Consider the following 14,241-nt stretch of genomic DNA (forward strand, 5'->3'; position numbering starts at 1 on the left):
TTCCCTGAATCCTAATTTCTACAAACCTTTGTGAAAATCTGCAGTTGGGATTAACATGCCACTTAAAACATCATTTCTATTGTTCAAAAACAGGGAAATCTGGCACAGGTTTCTGTGCTTGTGTAGAGTGTTGGGGGAAAAAAAAAAAAGAGCTTTGCTTCTTGAAACAGGAGTTGATATATAATATCCTTAACTTGGAACAAGAATTAGCGTCAGGAGATTGTCAGTACTGGCATCACACAGAGACACTAAAGTATAGCACGAAACAATGGTCACCATTCAACACGGGTCCAGGGACACCTTCTGACATCAGCAGCTCCCATGCAGCCGAGGCCAAGAGCACTTGTGACTCCTTGGTGGGAGCACATCCTTCTAACGAGTAAGAAATGCACTCGTAGTCTGTTGTATTTTTAGATTCCACATATAAGTGATATCACACAGTATTTGTCTTTCTCAGTCTGATTTATTTCACTTAGCAAAATAACGCCAAGTCCATCCACGTTGCTGCGAATGGCAAAACTTCATTCTTTAAAGAAGCAGACTCACAGACATAGAGAACAAACTAGTGGTTACCAGTAGGGAGAAGGAAGCGGTGAGAGGCAATTAGGGATAGGGGAGTAAGAGGTTTAAACTATTGGGGGTAAGATAGGATACAAGGATATACTGTACGACACGGGGAATATAGTCAATAGTTTATATTGAGTAATAACTATAAATGGAGTAGAACCTTTAAAAATTGTGAATCACTATGTTGACATCCTGTAACATATAATACTATACAGTAACTATACTTTAATAATAAAATAAAATAATTTAAAAAAAGAAACGTACTCCTGCCCTGGCTTTGACGACCACACTTTTCTGGTTTTACTCCTCTCTCTGCAGTGGCCTCTCCTGGGTCACCAGCATCTCCTCCTGCCAACTGAGTCCCCACACTGAGCCCCCGGGCATCTGAAGGGTCCTCAGAGCTCTGGCCTCTGTCCCTGCACACAATTCCCGGGCAGCCCCTCCACTGACACTGCCCCGGGCTCAGAGTCACCTTCTCTGTCTTCAGCTCCCAAATCTCCACTTTGCCAGGCCTCCCCCTCCTCTGCCTCTGTCGCCTCCACTTTTACCTGTAGACAAGTAAACACCAGGTTCAACATGTCACTCTCCTCCAAGTATACAAATACAATCCTCCTCCGGGGTTTTCCTGTCTGCACGTGACAATCCACCCAGCTGATCGGGCCAGAACATGGAATTATTTCTTACTGTTCTTTCTCTCTTGTTTTTTATATCTAACCAAACAATCAAGTCCCCTACATTCCTCCTGAGAAATGTATATTGTATCTCTGTCCCCTCGGCCACCACCATTTCTGGCCATGATTTTTACAACAGAGGCCTAACAGAGTTCCTGCGTTCTCTCTGGTTCAGCCCTTTTAATTTTTAAAATTAAAAATTATAATTTTCTAAAACTATGTAAATTTTATCAAGGCATTCTCTCGAAAGGCTTCCCAGCGTCCTCAGGATAAGGTCCTAACTGAGTCATGAGTCCTTCACGATGAGCCACCCTGCTTCTCAAATGCCTCCAGGCTCCTCCCCCCACACCTCTGCAAACCTAGAGGATTTCTACCACCTAAACAGCATTTTCAAATTGGGTGTTGCAACCCATTAAAGATGTAAAACTGATTTGGTGGGACTCAACATTTTTTTTGAAAATGGAATTACCGAACAATAATAATGACTACAACAGCTAGCGTTTACATAGCGCATTCTTTGTGCCAGGAGGGGTTCTAAAGTGCTTTGTACATATCAGCTCACTTGAGCTTCCAAGCAACCCTGGGAAGCAGCCACCATTATGATCCACACTTTACAACTGAGAAAAGTAAAGCACAAAGGTGTTCACGAAGTTGCCCTAAACCCAAGGCTGCTGAGGGTACAGCTGGGAGTTGGCCCCGAGCCATCTAACTTCAGAGTCCAGGCCCTCAACCTCTATACTCTGATGCCACTCAGCATTAGAGCCCATCACGAGGAGGAAGGGCAGGGATCAGACGGCAAAATGTTTACCGGAGTTGTTGGCGCGTATGTGTTCGCTGGGTTACAGGTGGAATGTGTCTCTTGCTGAGGATCACATCAGAGAAGTCTGAATCCCTCTGATGAAAACTCCTCCTCTCCTCCAAAAGCCCCTTCAGATACAGAAGTCACAACATCTGTAGGACCTCGGTTTTGAGGTCATCTTCCGGAGGGGAGGCTGACTCTGCCTCCCGGGCTGGGCCCACCGGCTCCCTGAGCCCCCCTCAACCCCTACAGGCCCCCTCCTGAGGCCCAGGGCCTCCGCGGGCTCCCGTGACACCCGGCACACAACCCCCTGCACCTGGCATCGAGCCTAGCCTGCCTGGAGCAGGCCTCCAGTAAGTATGCGTGGAATGTATGGATTAAAGCTTTTACCTCACAATTACCAAAGAATCATACACGCTCCATAAACAGACTTGAAAAGAATCCGCCCCCTCATGGTTGGAAACAATTCTTTCCAGGTGAGGAGTGAAACACTCAGAATTCATTTCACTGCCCAGGTGACCCTTGTGTGAGATGCGGGGCTGCACAAACCTACTGCACTTGCTTCCGAGTCACCCGACAGCACAGCTGGCAGGGTGACAGAGAGGGCACTGGATATGGTGGGAGGAAGAGGCAGTTCCCTTAAGAAGTAATCAGCGGGAAAGAATATAAAAAAAAAGAATGTCTGTCTGTGTATAACCGAGTCACTCTGCTGTACAGCAGAGACTGGTACAACACTGTAAATCAACTGTCCTTCGATAAACAAAAAGAAAGAAGTAATCAGGACCAGAGGCCCACGTCGCACCCCCCGGCAGGTAAGTGCCTTTCCTGCCCGAAGCACCACTAGGGAACGCGCTGCCCTTCACAAGACGTCTTTGGCCCCAGATCTCTACTCTCACCTGCCAGTTTGCAAAGGAGCCGTGAAAGTTCATCTTCAATAGAATTACTTATCAAGTATGATGGGCCGTCAGGAGGTTTACTGCTCACTTACACTCACCTGAATGTGGAGACACATGACACCAAGTTTATTTTAGGGGACTCGCCTTTCCCGGGTGTGCTTAGGACAGCTTGGGCGTGCAGTAGAGAGTGTTCTACACAAGCGGTTATCAGCGCTCTGCCATTGCCAAGCGGCTGCAGCTAGGCGCTAGAGACACACCAAAGGAAAACCGCCCTCTTCTTAGAGTAACTGTCTGAAACTGTTCCAGAATCAACCTATACTGAGATAAAGTAGACGCTCTCATTTTTCTCAATTAAAAATGTTTTCGGCATTTTAAAAGCCGATAAAATCAAATAGGAAAGAAAAGAAACCTGAAATTCTAGGAATTCAAAAGTACACTTGAGATGCTCTCCTGACGGCTAAAATCAGTTATAGAAGCAGGAATTAGATAAATTATTTCCCTGCAAGCAGCAGTGGGAATCTGGCAACGCCAGGCATGAGGATCCCAGATGGACACAGTGAGCGGAGGAACCGAGGCAGGCGGCACGGAGCCGGGAGGGCCTCCCAGGGGAGGCCCCAGGGCTGAGCACATCCAAGGGCCAGGCAGGTGCTGCTGTGGGCGGCAGGGACGGGGCGTGGGTGAGACAGACGGGGCAGAAGAAACAAACACTGGATGATCAGAAGAGGAAGTCGACGCCGAGAGCATACTCCCAGGAAAGGACGAACAGCCTCACGATTATTTTAATAGAAAAAAATAAACGAGACAGCAGTGATGGATCCACCGCGAAGGTGTGTAGAAAGGGAAGGGAAACAAGGTGCGAAAACAGGAAGGACGTCAGAGCCTTCACAGGACTAGGGGGTCATCCTGAGAGAGCAGAGCAGGAGGAAAGCCTTTTCAAAATCATCATCGCTAGCGTTCCAGTTTGAGGGTCAGCTGTGGACAAGGGGATGTGGCAACTGGTAATTTTTAATTAACAGTAAAATTCCTGAGTCCTTAAGAATTATTTTGGAGAGAGAGAGGACCACAGACAGAAGAAGCTTCAGAAATCAAATAGGAACAAAAGCCAGGTTCCAAAGGTACTAAGTTCCACGCTTCCCGGCTAGCTGCAGGGGTCTACATTTTCAGAGCACGCAGCAGCAGTGGCCACTTCACATGATGACCTTCACAGCCACTGCAGCTCCCACATGGGGCTGGGGCAGCAGAACCCACAGGAAAAGGTTGAGGAGGCCGGGTGGTCCAGCAGAGGGGTGGAAACCTGCCCCTAAAGGGGGACAGGCCTTCGAACCCAGTGGCCCCGCCCTCACCCACTGGGTGGCCTCTGTAACTAGTTCACCTCTCCCAACCTGTGGGTTTAGTTTCTTCATCCATAAAATGGGGCTAAAAAGAGCACCTACCTGACAAGGTGATTCTGAGGATTTAAAGGAGTATTGAGAAGTATTGAGAATAGTGCTCTGGGTAGCCTGTCCCCCGGCCCCAGAGCTCAGTGACTGCTCCTGGCCAGTGGACGCACGCCACCCAAAGGATGCTCTTCTCTTTAAAGTTGTACCGGCCAGCCCATCACCCCCAAAATCAGAAAGGAGGGCCAAGAAGTGGTCTTGGAAGGACAGCCCTCTAAATTAACTGGAAGAGCTGAGACAGAGAGAAAGTGGGGATATTTTCCAGTTAGTTTGTGTCAGTTCAGTTCAAAGTCTCTGTTCCTTTGTGTGGACAGAGAATGTAAAGTTGTTCCTTTAGTTTCTTTGTTTAAGGACTGGAATTGTAACATAAACCAAAAGATCATGAGAAACAGAGAGATGCTGTTTTCAATACAGGTGAAAGATAAATTATAAACATTACAGGCGTTGTGGAAGGAGAAACGAAGGAGGTGAGATGTCCCCATCTTGGGGGTGAGCCACACCTCACACTGGTCAGGACCATTCCAGGCCCCGTGGGGCCGGGAGGGAAAAGGGGAAAGCTCCAGAGCGCCACCTAGGGGTGGGGCAGTCTGTAAACTAAACCTGGTGGGCGTGGCCCCCAGAAGGGGGAGGCCAGCCACCAGATAATTCTCTCTGAGGCAGCTGTTCAGAGAATTGTGAAGAGTAAAACCAAGGCTCTGACTTCTTTTAGGGACAGGATCTTACGCCGTCACCCAGAGCCTGACATTTGAGGCTTAGGAAGACATCCATAGGGCAATGTTAACACTTACTCCTTGTTTGAACCTATAACCCCTCAACCCTACAACCCCCAGCCTGAAGGTTGGGGCCTGCCCGACAGGAGGACTTAACTTGGAAACTGTATCACCTTTTTTGCAAGTCTGATGGAATAGAAAATCCTTAAATCATGTATGACTACTAAGAGCAGAGAAAACAGTCACTTCCACAACAAACCAAAGAACATGATGTGCTCTAGGAGCATGAAAAGACTTGCTCCCTGGGGACCATCCCCTCAGTCACAGGCCAACTCAGGAAGTGATTTCATCTCCCAAAGGTGGGAACAAGCAGCCCTGCCCTGGTTCGGTCACTGCTCATAACATGCAAAACCACTCCAGGTAGAAATTCCTCACGTGCACTGTCACCACCTACTCTAGCAATTTTATGGATTTTCTGTATCTGTTCACGCAACAAACACATTATCTTAGTCTGGGTTTCATCAGAAGCCAATCCTGAGACAAGGGTTCGGGGCCGTGGTCTGACGGAAGCTGAAGAAACTCTGGTCGGGAAGTGGCGATGGGACCGAGGGAAGGAAAGGCGGCCCGGCAGGACGGTTCCCAAGCCTGTTTCCACCGCGGGCAGGGAGGGGGAGGCCGTGGGCAAACTCTGGGAGCTGCAGGAGGGACGGCCTCTCCACCAGTAGCATGCACGGGGCTCCCCAGGGCTGATAAGCATAGATTCTGATGTCAGAAGATCTGGGGTGGGGCCTGCGATGCTGCGTCTCTGCCAGGCTCCCAGGGCCTGCCGTGCACTCTCAGGGCTAAGGGCACAGACTTCCACCTCAGCCTCCTAACCCGAAGGCCGGGAGGCCTGGAACGCGTTCACACGGGCTTCCTTGGGTCATCGCTGATGCTGCTCTGGGCGGGCCTCGTTGCAGGCACCGCCGGCAGTTCTGCACTGCGGGGCTGGGGGATCTGGGCTAGCAGGCATCTGGTACGTTCCCTGCGCACTGACAACGCACCAGGCAGTCTGCACAGGATACAGCAGGGAAAAGGGGGTAACAGTCCCTGACACTGTCGACATTTTATTAAACCAGGTAAGTGGGATGGATCATATCTTAGGGGGTGGTAAGTGCGAAGGAGAAAAAGAATGCCAAGAAGTGGGTGCGGCAGGAAGTGTCCCGTGGGAGAGAGAACAGTTTGCGGTGCTGGACAAGCCCCCTGAAAGCTGACACTTGAGTGAAGATGTTAAATGTCCAAGAGTGAACCCGGCCCTGACCGTCTGAGAAAAGATTATTTTGGTAGAGGGATGGGTGAGGTCCAAGGCTCGAGTGGGCCTGGCAGTTCAGGGAAGAGAGGCCGGGGTAGTCGGGGTAAAGTCAGCAGAGGAAAGAGTAGAAAAAATGAGGTCCGAGGGACTGGGGGGAGGGGTGGATCCTGTAGCATCCAATGGGAGACTCAGGATTTCCTCCTTCACTCTGGGAGACCTGGAAGCCAACTGGGGGATGAGAGGAGGGACGTGCCGTGACTCTAGCTGCGAAGTTCAGAATATACAGAAGAGAAGCAAGGGCAGGAGCAGGGGGTGTAGCTGGGAGACTACTGCCCAAATCCAGGAGGGGCTGGGGATGCTGCAAAGTATGACGATTACAGAGATGTGTCAAAAACAGATCAAATGGGCCTCTGCTTCTGTACGTCACCGATTAAATGCGGGGTATAAGGAAAAATAGGAATCAAGGACTACTGCCAGCTTTTGGATCTAACCAACTGAAAGAACAGAGCTGCCATTACGTGAGAAAGGAAGATGGAGAGGAACAATCCGGAGAAACGCCTGAGCCATGTGGGGAGCACACGTTAGGTTTCAGGCGCCTGGGAAGAGGCAGCCTCTGCTGATCTAGAGTTCAAAGAAGCTGCCCAAGCGGGGGATGTGAATTTGGGAGTCATGTGCCAGCACACTGTCTTTAGAGCCCCGAGGCTCTGTTTCCTAAGAATGCAAACGTTCTGTGTTGCAGAATAGAGGAAAACAGACGGAGACTGAGGCCCGAGCTTGGAGCACTCCAATATCTGGAGGACGGGGCAGGACCAGAAGTGGCAAAGGAGACAGTGACGGGGTGGGCAGGGAGAAAGGCGACCCCGGCAGGGTGATCTCAGAGAGGAGCAGGAATCCACACGCCAAAGGGTCCCGCGGACCGAGGAGAGGGTGCGAATACGGCAGGAAGATGCAGCAGGAGAGGCCACTGGTGGCCGGATGAAAACAGGCTTTAGGGAACCAAGGGGGACGAAGGCTTCCTTGAAGGGAGTTTAAGAGAGAACAGGAAAATGGAGGCAGCATATAGAAATTGATCCCAGGGCTTGCTAAAGGAGAAAGGAGGAAATGGGAAAATGAGGGAGTACTTGGAAGGGGAGGTAGGGTAAGACAGACTTTTCTCTAAGATGGAGGGTAGGACAGAGTAGATGATCCAGGAGGGAAGGGCCAGCATCAGGGTGCAGGAGAGAGAAGAAAGAATTGCTGCAGCAACGTCCCGGCCTAAGTAAGAAAGGATCAGACCGCTTTGGGGGACTGGCCTGAGCTTAATGCATGGGTGGCTCATCCGCCCTAAAAAGAAAAAAAAAATGTAAGCAGAAAGGTTAACAGGAGACCATAGGTTATTTCACTATGATAGGAAATCTAACCCAGTTTTAGTCTCTTGTTTCTAAATGGGCCATTATTAAACATAGGTCAGAAGAAAACCATCCAACGCTCAATTATGTAAGAGGTCACTCCCCCAGTGAATTCTTTAAAAGACTGTTGGAAAGGATCAAACAGTTACTTTTATATAATACTTTGTGGCTTGACAAAAATCCATTTAGGAATAGCATGTACTTGATCCACGATGTTTAATGTAAAAGATATATAGAGAGCCTCTAATGGTAACAAATAACATTCAGAAAGAATATTGCCAATCTATGCTGTGGTAAATGTCATTAGCCAAGCTTGTCTTCTAGTGCAGTTTTCAACAGTGTGTGGTATTTATTTACACTGTGTTAGTAACGAGTGAATAGTCACTAGCCTTCAATTTTCACATCAACTGCAGAAAAAAGATGCCATTTTCTACACAGCCTGGTACTGAAATTGACTTAGCATCTCAGAACTGTCAAAAATTTCTTTTACGAAAAGGTTTGCTTTACAGAGACTATAAAGTAGGCGTCATCCTTGACACTTGCATTCTGTATTCAGGCCGCGGGTCTCTGGAAAAGCAGCGTTAAAGAACGTCAGAAAAGGTCTTAGCAAGGCCCGGCCGTCACGCTCGGCGCCCCTCGGCCCCCTCTGAAGTGAGTTTCCACGCTGGAGATGTCAGAGGCTCTTTGCTTCCGCTAGAAGAATCCTCGCCAAGGATGCTATCAGCTGCCCTAGGACTCATTTTTGCTAAGAGGTCGGTCCGGCACTTACTTTCCTTTGTTAAAAACGGGAACCTGTTTCCTTTCAAATTAAAAGAAGCATATACTAAGTATCGGATTTACAAATTCAGAACTTATTCCAAGGAAACCTCCCAATAGGTGTACTTATATACAGGACCGGTTCTCTGTCCAGGTGACAAACAAGAAAACAAATCAAAGTATGCAAAACCGCTCTCTTCCAGCTCCTTCTTTCTCATGACAAAGTACTGCTCTTGTGTTTCATTAGGTAGGCCTAATTTTTCTCCACATTTATTTTAACTGCGTCCCCTGAATCACCAGCAGGCTGCACTGGATGTCATTCAATTCTGCCAACGAGAAACCGGTCACATTAATCCACAGGGCAGTTGGGCCCGAGGCAAAAATCCACACGTCCTGGTATTTCTGACGTGAGCAAATTGACACTGTTCTGTGTGCTTCCGTCCGGCAGCATCGGAGGGTTCGCTCAGCCGGGGAGGGCGCGAGGGTAGGGCTGCCAACTGCTACCAGGTCAGAGCGGAGGTGAATCCTTCTCACAGGCTCCCATCCCAGTACCGTAATACCACTTATGACATGGTTTTCCTCTTCATCATCACATTTCTCTTTGAGCAGCATGCAATTCTACCATTCTCAGGAAACAGAGCTAACTCTACAGTTTCTCTGAAATCCCAGGGGGCCACGAAGCATGAAGGGGTTGTGGATGAAGGCTTTGCTCTAAAGGAAGGACGGTCTGAGATCCACCTGCACGAGCTTTCACACCTGTGATGACAACACCTGGCAGCTCTTTCCAGAAACGTTTTTATAAAAGAGTGTGCGCTCTCACTCCCTGGGGTCCCAGCAACCTCAGGATCATTATTTGCCAACGTCTCCCTACTTTTTCACCCTGGAAAAACTTGTTGGTTCAGCCATCCCTGAGCAAAGATATCTATTTTCTCAGCCCCCCCACCCCAGTTTTTTGTCTAAGCAGTGTAACCCATCAAGGGAAGAACCTTTGCCAAAAAGTCCTTTTCACACTGGCCCATTGGTCCATCGATGGATGGGTGACTATCCCAAACCACACACCTCATCGCCCACAGACTGTTCCCCTACCTGCCTGTGTCCCCAGCTGCCATGTCGCACAACAAAACCAACCCGGTACATTGCGCACTCTCAAAGCACCCATCCTCACGCCCGATGGGTGTGGGCGGGTGAGTTCTGAATACACCAGCAGTGAGAACTCTGGTTTTCCACTAGGAAAACGGGCCAAGAAAAGAGAGGAAAAAACACTTCTCTGCCTTGTCAAGCAGTAAACCCCCAAGCTTGACATCAAGAACAGAAAGTCCCAAAGCGATTATCGTGGGTGTTACGAAACCATCAAAACTGCTGATGTCGTAAACAAAATCTGTCAACAGCCACTAAGAATTCATTGAAAGTAAATTTATTGTTTGTTTAAAAAAACAAAAACAAAAACAAAAAACAGAACTGTGCAATATGTGCTTCTCAAGACATTTGGACTCTCGTTTGTTGCTCATCTCTTCTCGGGCTTCAGTTTGGCCAGGCTAAACGAGAAACACGGTACAGACACACGGTTAGTGAGCACAGGTAAGGGAGGCAACCGAGACGCGTGTTTGTTATTTTCTCAAAAGCCTACAAGGTGCGAGCCAAACTAGGACATCGAGTTTTAAAATCTGATCGTGTTCACTGCGTTCTGAAGACGATTATATTCTAAAAAGGGAAAGACAGCCGCATATCTGATTTCAACCAGACAAGCTTTCAAACTAAATTATCCTTTTCCTCGTACAGAACTGAATAAAACCATGCTGTAGGGACCCAGGGAATCATTTTCACTGTAACTGGAGGATTCAGTTTTAACGGTAACAGTGCAACATGGCTTTTGCTTTAGTGGTCCAGGGGGTGACAGGCCCTCGGCCATCATGTGTCACAGCACCACACAAAGCACCTGAGGCGTGAGTGGGGTCACGTCCAGGAACCTTCCATTACAGATGGGAGGCAATTCCATGACATTCAAAAGAAAATGATTCTAATTTTTCAGGCAAAGTAGCATCGAATTACACTTATTCAAGGGCTGAAAAAAAGGGGAATACATAATTTTAAATGCGTACTATCTGAGAATATTGTCCTAAATAAGGGAGTTTATTATCTTATTGATTATTTCATTTTGGAGACTCACACAAAAACACGCTGCTTAACAATGCTATTGCCTTCCTTTAAAAACAGATGCATTTCAAACATTAAACAACAGATCTCTCTCCTTCTAAAGCACGGACTCAGTTCCCTCTTTGGTGACAATTTCATACAATTGCAGAATTCTCAGAAACATTTTATAGTATTAAATTTGAATAGCCATGCATCCAAGAATCAGACATATACAAAGTCTCCACATTTCAGACCCTCACGCTGCCCTGCACTTTTCACACAGAACGATCACATCAACAAAGTCAAGTTTACCTTTTTAGTAGAGAAACTCAGCCTTCTCAGATCCAAAGCCATTTTAATTAAGGCAATGGGAGCGCCTTAGGGGCAAAAGAAGATGTAGTACATACAAGGAGAAATCCATACAAATACGGGACACTTTACATTTGTCATTTGATTCCTTGTAGATTTAAATTTGTGATTTAAAACTGGCATTAAGGCAGCTTTTGCACTTCATATACTTCATAATTTATAAACAGAGGAGTGATTCATGTGACTCCCAACATTCTTTCCTAGAGCTGTTTATCAATAATTAAATTGTTTTGGTGACTACCATTCAATGCACGAAGTAGAAAACCATGTCGTCTGTATAGACCAACAAATAAAAATACCGACTCAAGGTACCGTGGTTTCCTCTGGTACAGTTTTTGAGATACGGTACATCTATGTGGCCCTCATCAAATGTAAACAAAATCACAGACAACTTACAGGGGTGGGAATAGAGTGTGTGTGTTTTGGGGTCAAGGGGAGGGAGATGGTGGGGAGCAGAGCCTGCGAGCCTGTTTTTTGAAGGAAACCATATTATTATTCCCTCAAAAGACTAAAGGGAAAAAGCTCACATGCCTCAAAAGCTAAACTCCCAACATCTAATGCCCCTTACCCTTACCTTCTTCTTTCCGTTATAACTGAACCAAAAAACAGAAACAAATCAAAACAACACCCCCCAACACACACACACACACACCCCTGCTTTGTACTTCGGGCCTACGTTGGGAAGCTATACTTGAATCTTCTTACAAAGTGCTCTAAGAAATTATATGCACATACACGTTTTGATTAAGGTATTTTAAAGCAACACTGCTAAGGGAATCACATCCTATTCTCCTCAAAAGAACAAAGAGGAAGGAAGAGACTAATTTTTAAATCTTACTATATTCCCCTCTGTTAATTAAAAAAAAAAAAAAGGAAACATAAAAGAATCAACCTGCAAGTCTATTAGTCTCAAATAATTAGATCCAGTAGGTATGGAAGGTAGTAAAAAAGGTTTTGAAAAGTCTAACAATGCTTTAAGAGTCTTCTCAAATACTAAGGACGTTTCATAATGCTGTGAAGGAGTTAGAGGCAACAGACAACCAAACAAAAAGCTTCTGTTAGTCTAATAAAGGATTCTCAACTTCTTTTCAAGGAGGAATATTCAGCAAGCTTCAACCATTTCCCAAAGGGAAACCAGAGAGAAGACGGCCACGTTCAAGGCAACTAGACAAGATACTGCAACCTGTTAGGATATCTTTGCATTCTCCATGTGGTGGTATGTGGCCCTCCTGGAAGAAAAAGCCCTGTTTTGTGGAATTCATACACTTCCTGGGGTATAAGTACCCCCCAACACGGCTGATTTTAAGCTACCAGCGTGTGGTATCAGCACCGTGCCAATACAGTGGGCGTAAATAACCTCAAAAGCAGAGATCATAGTGAAATGTCATAAAATAATCAGGAAGTGATGAGTTTTGAGTTATTAATTACCTTTGATTTTTATAGAACTTATCTAATTTTTAATAATGGCTGGGTTTAACAATCAATTGGCAAAATTTCTAAAAATTGAACAATTGACCCTCACAAGCCAGCACGGGCTGACTCCAGCAAATTGGTCCCAGAAAAGTGTGGACACCCATGATTTTCTCAGTAGCCATTCTTAAACACTGGGAGACTGTGAGCTCAGTTTTTAGAAAATACCTTCAGCCCCTGCACTTAAACACAGAAGTTGATTTTTAAGAATACTCAGGCCTTTGAAGTTACAAATGGGTCAACTTCTTCATCACAAAGCTGGCTTTCACTATGGGTTAGTGGTATAATCTATAGAATTTGATCTAGAGAAAACATCATACAGTGTTTTACAGAACTTTTAGTAAAAACGGGGCTGGGTTGGGTTGCATTCAGGGTCCCTTTGAAACAATATATATATTTCCCCATGGTCCCCACACTCACCACTCCTCTGGCCCCAAAAAGAAAACTCTACCATAAAGCCTGTCTTACTCTGGAGTCCTAAGCTACAGAAAAAATAATGTATAATTAAAATAGTGTATAATTTCTAAAATAATTATAAACAATCTAGAAGTTTGCTTACTTTTTTATTCAATGAGAAGAACAGAGCACTGAATCCATCAGATAAATGTTGGCCAATGAAGGAAACCTACAAGCCAATAGCCTTCAGGAAGACTTCACTGGGGGGGGAGGGGGGCACCTGGAAGTGAGGCTGGGCTCCAGGCGGGATGTGTATATCCTAGGGGAGGTTTCCTCTTACTTCATATTCTCTGATTTAAAGAAAACAGGGGTGCAAATTCCCTCAATGTTAATTGATAGACAACAGCCTTATTTCTGTGCATTATGTAGGTGCCTGATTACGAGCTGTCAGTTTGCATATATAGAGCGAGAAGCCCTCTGCCTAACACAGAAACTGAAATAAAGTGGCAGTTAGCGCAATTCCATCCGTAAGTGTTCCTGGACACGGAATATAATGATGAAAGATGATCTGACTGCAAATGCATCCAGGAGGAGCGGTATATAAACAAGAAAAACTCTGGTGTGAAAGGATGCAGATCCCAGTGTTCTGAAGCACTGAAGATGGAAATGCGACCGTATTTAAATTAAAGCGATATTGCCAATGGGCCGGGCTCTGTGTGATCTGCGTCTGTAGTTTACTTATTCCATGCACTTGACTTAGCCAGACATCCACAGGACACATCTGGTACGTGTGTAGCCTGCAGGCTGGGCCTGAGTCCTCAACTTCATGGCCTTATCTATAACTCCCTGAGTTATTGAGGTCAACCTCAGGACCATAAATCAGGAAATTCTATGAAAATAAAAACTCTTGTTCACATTTTGCAATTAAAAAAAAGCTAAAAGGAAGGGATTCATAATGCAGGATAACTACTTTTTGAAGAGTCAAGGGGCTAGGCCATCTGTTTTCAATTTTAAACCATCATCTTGATATGTTTAGGGGTTTAATTTATGGAACAATCAAGCAATCTTTATATTTAACATTAAATACCTGAATATTATAAATCACCTCCGATGAACGTTTATGGGAGGGTTTCAGAGCAACTTCTGAACGACTTGTCACTTTTATTGTGCAGCCATGATTTGTAAAAAAATGATATGCTAAGTAATCCTAGAGTATAATTTAGGGGTACAAAAACAACTGTCAGGAAACAGCCAGAGACTGCATTTAATGAAATCTTTACCGACTGAAGTAATAAGTAGTACATTAATCAACACAGCTTAATTGAAGCTCTATTTGTAACATTTTTTCTTATTAGACTT

At 45.9% G+C, this 14,241-nt stretch overlaps 1 protein-coding gene across 16 annotated transcripts in view; it reads right to left on the reverse strand.

Annotated features, from left to right (window-relative positions):
* The window catches only part of PARD3 (par-3 family cell polarity regulator), a 635,042-nt gene that overhangs the window by 195,086 nt on the left and 425,715 nt on the right, over nucleotides 1-14,241 (reverse strand). The window lies entirely within an intron of this gene.

This window comes from Balaenoptera acutorostrata, chromosome 3, assembly GCF_949987535.1.
Source record: "Balaenoptera acutorostrata chromosome 3, mBalAcu1.1, whole genome shotgun sequence".
Classification (NCBI taxonomy): Eukaryota; Metazoa; Chordata; class Mammalia; order Artiodactyla; family Balaenopteridae; genus Balaenoptera; species Balaenoptera acutorostrata.